General features: G+C 40.8%; 1 pseudogene; it reads left to right on the top strand.

The window, feature by feature from the left end:
- Positions 1-5,393, top strand: part of LOC112319276 (striatin-interacting protein 1 pseudogene) — an 82,365-nt pseudogene extending 76,972 nt beyond the window's left edge.
- The last annotated feature ends 607 nt before the right edge of the window (positions 5,394-6,000 follow it).

Consider the following 6,000-nt stretch of genomic DNA (forward strand, 5'->3'; position numbering starts at 1 on the left):
CATTCCAGGAGATTCTCACATTCTTCTCTCGCAGATGTCATTCCTTTTTTTCCACTGCATTTCTTACACGCCAAGCTTGTTCTTATTTTTAAGGCTCATCTGAGGAATTATCTACTCAAGTAACATTTCTCTGAACAGGTTAAGGTGCTCTTTAGATTCTCTTCACATTCTTTTCTTACCTTCCTCTTTTATAGGTCTTAACAGTTTGCATTTTTGATGTCTATCCATGTATCTATCACTGGAACTGTGTCTTATTTATGTCCTTCTTACCATGCCTTTCATACTGCTTGGTATGTTACTGAAAACTGTCACCTCAAGATATGAATAGAGTTTTAGCACTGTAAGAACCACCCTCATTCTGGATAAAATTATCAAGGAAAGCTAGAAAAATATTAGAGCTAATAAAAAATTAAATGAGTTTAAGGTCCTGAAAAAATTGAGAAGTAGTATTAAAAGGGTAGATAAGATAATAGTGAAAATGTCAAGATTGCAGACATTATCATCAGAATAAGTTTAGCTTTTCCCGAAGGATTTTATAAGAGCTATAAAATAATATCTTTTTTGGAATAAGAAATTGTTTCAAGGGGACTTTGGCAATATATTTATGTGGGAGAGATTCTTCATTAATATTAGCATGTAGTAACACATTTCTCATCTGTGAAAATTAGGGAGTGAGAATAAAGGATTGGCAAGCAAGATAAAAATATTAAAGAGTGCTAACAGCAGTTAACATAAATACTGATTTTATTTTTTATCCTTATTTTTTAAAGATTTATTTATTTTTAGAGAGAGGAAGAGGGAAGGAGGAAGAGAGGCAGTGTGGTTTGAAAATTTTCTTCACCTGTGCATCTGCCATCATTCTGGAAGTTTTCTTTATACCAAATTTTCCAAAACAATGATGCTACACAGAAATACATTGAAGCACCATTTTGTACAATTCAAATACCCATAGGGAATGGCAAAACTAGAAATTTTGAGTAATTAAGCATATATTTACACTGCCAGGAAAAGCTGAAAATTAAGGATTATATGGAGAGAAGCTGAGCCCTAATTTTTCATTTTGTTCTAAGTAGACCATGTGAATTTGAAAAGGCTGCTTTCTACACTGCAGAAAGAAAGAGGGAGTTCCTACCCCTTGCAACAGCATGAATGGATATGGAGAGCACTATGCTAAGTGAAATAAGCCCAGCGGTGAGAGACAAATACCATATGATCTCACCTTTAACTGGAACCTAATCAATAAAAAAATAAGCAAGCAAAATATAACCAGAGACATTGAAATAAGAAAAAACTGACAGTAACCAGAGCAGAGATGGAAGGGAAAAATGGGCGGGGAAAGGGGGAAGGGTTTTCAGGAACACGTATAAAGGACACATGGACAAAACGAAAGGGGGTGGGGTAGGATCAAGGCTGGGAAGTGGGGATGGCTGGGGTTGGGGGGAGTGGTAGAAGGAAAATGGAGACAACTGTACTTGAACAATAAAAAATATGGAAGGAAAGAAAAGAAAAGAAAAAAGAAAAGGCAGCTCTCTAAAACTCAGCCCAAAATGAGGCCTGTGTGAGTACAGTCAGAGGCCCAAAGCTTGAGCTCTGGAGTCTCATGCCTGTTAATTACTATCCTAGATCAACCCCCTAATCATTGTGTATCTTATAAAATTTCTTTAACTTCCTAAAGCCTTAATTCACACATATGCAAACTGCAATACCCACCTAGTAAGACTAGCATAGGATCTACTGTATTCAAAACATTAGCACAGAGCTTGATACATGGTGTCAGGGAAGAAGACTATTGCTCTTTTTATTACTGATTACAGAAAACTCCACTACAGGTGCCATACTGGGTTCTGACTGGTAAAATGACTGGTTCTCAACCTCAGAATCTTGTTTCCAAACTCTGAAATCCAGATTTTATCTGTTAGAAAATGTTCAGCTGCAAAAAATAAAACTTCTGCTTCATTCAAATTAAATAAGATAAAATGTATTTTGCTACACCATAATTAAGTTCAGAGGTAGAAATATTAATTAAAATACTCAAGTTTATCATCAAGAATTTATGCACTTTCCATGTCTTTAAGATAATGAGATCAATTCCATCCTATGGCTGGTTGTCTTTATGGTCTTAGAATGAATACCAGAACCAATAGGGCAAAATTGCCCTTGCTCACGTCAGGTAGGGAGAGAGTTATAGTGATTGATTGATGATTGATTGATTGATTGATTGATTGATAGATTCCAGGAACCCCAAGCAATCCTCTCCCCTTATGTCATTCTTGGTCCTTTTTTCTTTTCTTCCCTCCCTCTCTTTCTTCCTTCCTTCCCTCCCTTCCTTCCTTCCTTCCTTCCTTCCTTCCTTCCTTCCTTCCTTCCTTCCTTCTTTCCTCTTTACTCTCTTTTTTCTCTTTCTTCAACAATTATTTATCAAATATCTACCATGGACCTGTCACCATTGTAAATCATAGGGATGCATCGGTGCACAAGACAATAAAAATCCATGCCCTCATGGAGCTTACATTCTAGTGAAGTCAGGTTGCTCCTACAACTTGCCAGAAAAATGAGATGACTATGGTTAGAGACTAACAAGTTGGAGTGGAATGGATGTTGAGGAATCTATGACATTGTCCAAATGCCTCAAATTATATTCTTGAGATCTTTTGTACATATCAAAACTTCAAGCATCTTAGAGAAAAATCTAAGATTTTTGGTAGAGAAAAATCTAAGATCTATGGTAAAGAAAAATCATGCCCTATTTCTAAATTTCTACCTTATTTTCTGTTTTTGACAAAAGAAAAGTTTTTCAGTGGTGTACAATACACAGTCATTATCAGATATCTGTTTATTTTATGTTACAATATGTTGTTAGTAAAATACAAGCTCATTTGCTTTCTTTGGTTGTCATTTTAAAATCCCAGACATTGCATTTATCATGGTTTATTATGTAAAAATAATGTATGTTTCAATCATAGACTACATGATATACTATAATGGTAATCTTTAAATGGCCATTTCATTATTATTTTATGTTGCACACAAGACCAATAAGTCACTGCTGCTATAGAAATAATTTAATAACTTTATCTAATAAAGTCTGGTGGTGATTTTCAATTAAATTGAGTCACTCATAATAATTCAGAGTAAATGGATCTGAACCTAGTGTGGCTGGTTTTGCTTGTACTGTGGCTTTATAATTGTAGCAGAGCAGAGATTCCCCTCAATTCCCACTGAACCCTGATTCCCACCAGAGTAAAGCAATATGTAAATTGTCCAGAACTAAACTGTCCATTTTTAAAGCATAAAGTATTTCATTTTGTATGCCTACAGCAGTAAAATAACAGCCTGTGTTAAGTACACATGAAAAATTGAATTCCAATAGAAATTTCTTCATGCTATGGTCTATCACACTCATCATTTGGGGACTTTCTGGTCAAAGCTGAGGGAACAGAAAGGAATCCAAAGGTGTCACATAATAATCTAAGAAAAAAATGAATGGTTTTACTTTGAAACTTTAGTGAGTTGTAAGATTGTACAATATGTAACTCCTTTGCTGCCATTTGCTTTCTGTCATTGTCATATCACATTAACAGTGATGGTGGAAGAGGACAGAGGGTAGCGTGGTTAATATAATTTCTCTCTAAAGTACCTACTGTGTAATGGGCCCTTACTACATGTCATTAACTCATTTAACACTTACAGAAACCCTAGTTGGTGGATACTATGTCCTCCATCTTAAAAAGAAGGTTTCAATTCACAGAAAGTAACAAATTTGCCCAAATTGCTACACTATTTCCCAATCTAGCATGCAGTGGAGAAAACATCAGATGTATAGTCCAAAGACCATATGATGTTTATTTTTTTTAATCTGTGTTAATTTAAAGGACAAATAGTATACCTTAACAAGAACAAAGAAAGTCTCCTTTGGGAAGAAAAATGATCACAGTAATCATCCTACTTTTGTGAAACTGAAAGCTAAAAATATAAAATCGGCAATGGATTCCCTACAAGACATGGCTCTCGGGAAGGGGAAGAGGAGAATGATGAGGACAAAGGTCTGCTGCAGGGGGAGATACTCCCCCTCAAGTGAGACAAGGTGATGCTTCCCCCACCACAGCAACCCCAGACTGACAGGCTTACCTGCCCATAGGAGCTCCCATGGGCACCCAGATTCAGAGAGAGAGAGACATTGAATGCTCCTTGGTCCCAGCGACTGCAAACTCATAGGTTACACTCTAGGCCGGGACATGAACACAGTAGTGGGGCCACCCAGGCCAATCCACCAAAGCATCAAGACTCTGAATCAGCCCGAGTACATGTCCATTGCAGAGGTCCAGGTGCAGATAGAGGAAGAGTGCCTTTGCTCTCCTCTGGGGGCATGGGAAGAAGAAGACACTGAGCAAGTCCCTGCAGAAACCCTCTGCCCAGGTCTGCTCCCCAGCCTGCCTCAGTGCATGTTGGTGCTGCTAAAGATCCTGCCGGCACAACTCCCACCTCAAAAGCCAAAACAGACTCGATCAACATCCTAGCAGACGTCCTGCCTGAGGAGATGCCCACCACAGTGTTGCAGAGCAGGTGAAGCTGGGGCTGGATGTGAACCTCCACAAAAAGGCCATGGTTAAGGCCATTTCTGCTGTCCTGCCGCCGCTGCTCAAGCACTTTAAGTTGAACCATGCCTCCCAGTCTGAATACATGGTCCAGCACCTGGCATCTGCCAACTGCACCCCTTTGATCCTAAGTTCTTCAGTCAAAACATCATGTCCTACATCACTGCCAAGAACAGCATTTATGTTCTGGATTATCTTCCCTGCGTGGTGTGTAAGCGAGCTACCAGAGCTGACTGCTAAGAGTCTGGAAGCTGGCGACAATAACCACTTTTGCTAGAGGAACCCCTTTTCTTGTATCCATCTGCTTCAGATCTTAAACAAACTGACCAAATGGAAGCATTCAAGGATGCTGGTGCGGGTGGTGCCTGCCCCATCCTGAAGTGGGCCCAGAAGGTGAAACAGGCCATGATGCAGCCTTATGTGCTGAAGTTGCTGAAGGTGCAGACTAAGTACCTGGGGAAGCAGTGGCAAAAAAGCAATGTGAGGACGATGTCTGCCATCTACCAGAAAGGTGTGTCCTTGGCTGAATGATGACTGGGTCTACCATAACAATCTTGATGCCGGGCCTTGGGCCTTGCAGGCAGAGGAACGTGCCCTCCATGCCAACACTGAATGCTTCAACACCCGTTGCTACAACTGGGTCCCAGTAGCCCTGACTTCCTATCTCTGGCCAATTGCCTGTGGAGTGTCCTGAGCCAATGAGTGGATCTGCCTAAGGATTTCCTGATGAACTACAACCTCTGGTTAGAAAGGGAAGTCTTCTCCAAGCCCATTTCCTGGGAAGAGCTGCTTCAGTGAAGCTCCCAGGCAGAGGACTGAAGAGGAAAAGTGGTGTCCAGGTGCCTCAGGGCCTGTCCTGGTCCACTGCCACATGGTCCCCTCCAGGTGGCAGCACAGTCCCACTGAGCCCTCCCAGACCAGCACCTGGCTTGTTGCTGAGTCCTGATTGAGCCTCTTATTGATTACAACTTCCTGCCTGGGAGCTGTCATCTCTAAATTTGGGATCCTCCCTTCCTTCACTCCTCCCCGCTCTCTTCTCTTGAACATGGTTATTTGAAGCTCATTTCTCATTCTGCCCGTCTAGGAACAGCTGGGATGGGCTGGGAACCCACTGAATCTGAATTTCATGGGTCACACTGACTCTTCTTGAGACATGCAAATCCACAGCAGGTCAGTTTGCCAAGGAAGAGGGTTTAGGGTTAGGGCCAGGGCCAGAAAGTCAGAATCCTGGTTTTTCTTTCGGGGGTTTCTGATGTCATTACAGCCTCATGCTAAGTTTCATCCAGAAGCAACTCTAGAGGCTCTAGTAGCTGCCTCAGCACTTGGGTTTTGGACAGGGATGGGGTAGGAAAAGAAGCTAGAGGCACCATTTGCCTTGGTTTGGAAGGGTCTATAAATATCTACA

The sequence above is a fragment of the Desmodus rotundus genome, chromosome 11 (genome assembly GCF_022682495.2).
Source record: "Desmodus rotundus isolate HL8 chromosome 11, HLdesRot8A.1, whole genome shotgun sequence".
NCBI lineage: Eukaryota > Metazoa > Chordata > Mammalia > Chiroptera > Phyllostomidae > Desmodus > Desmodus rotundus.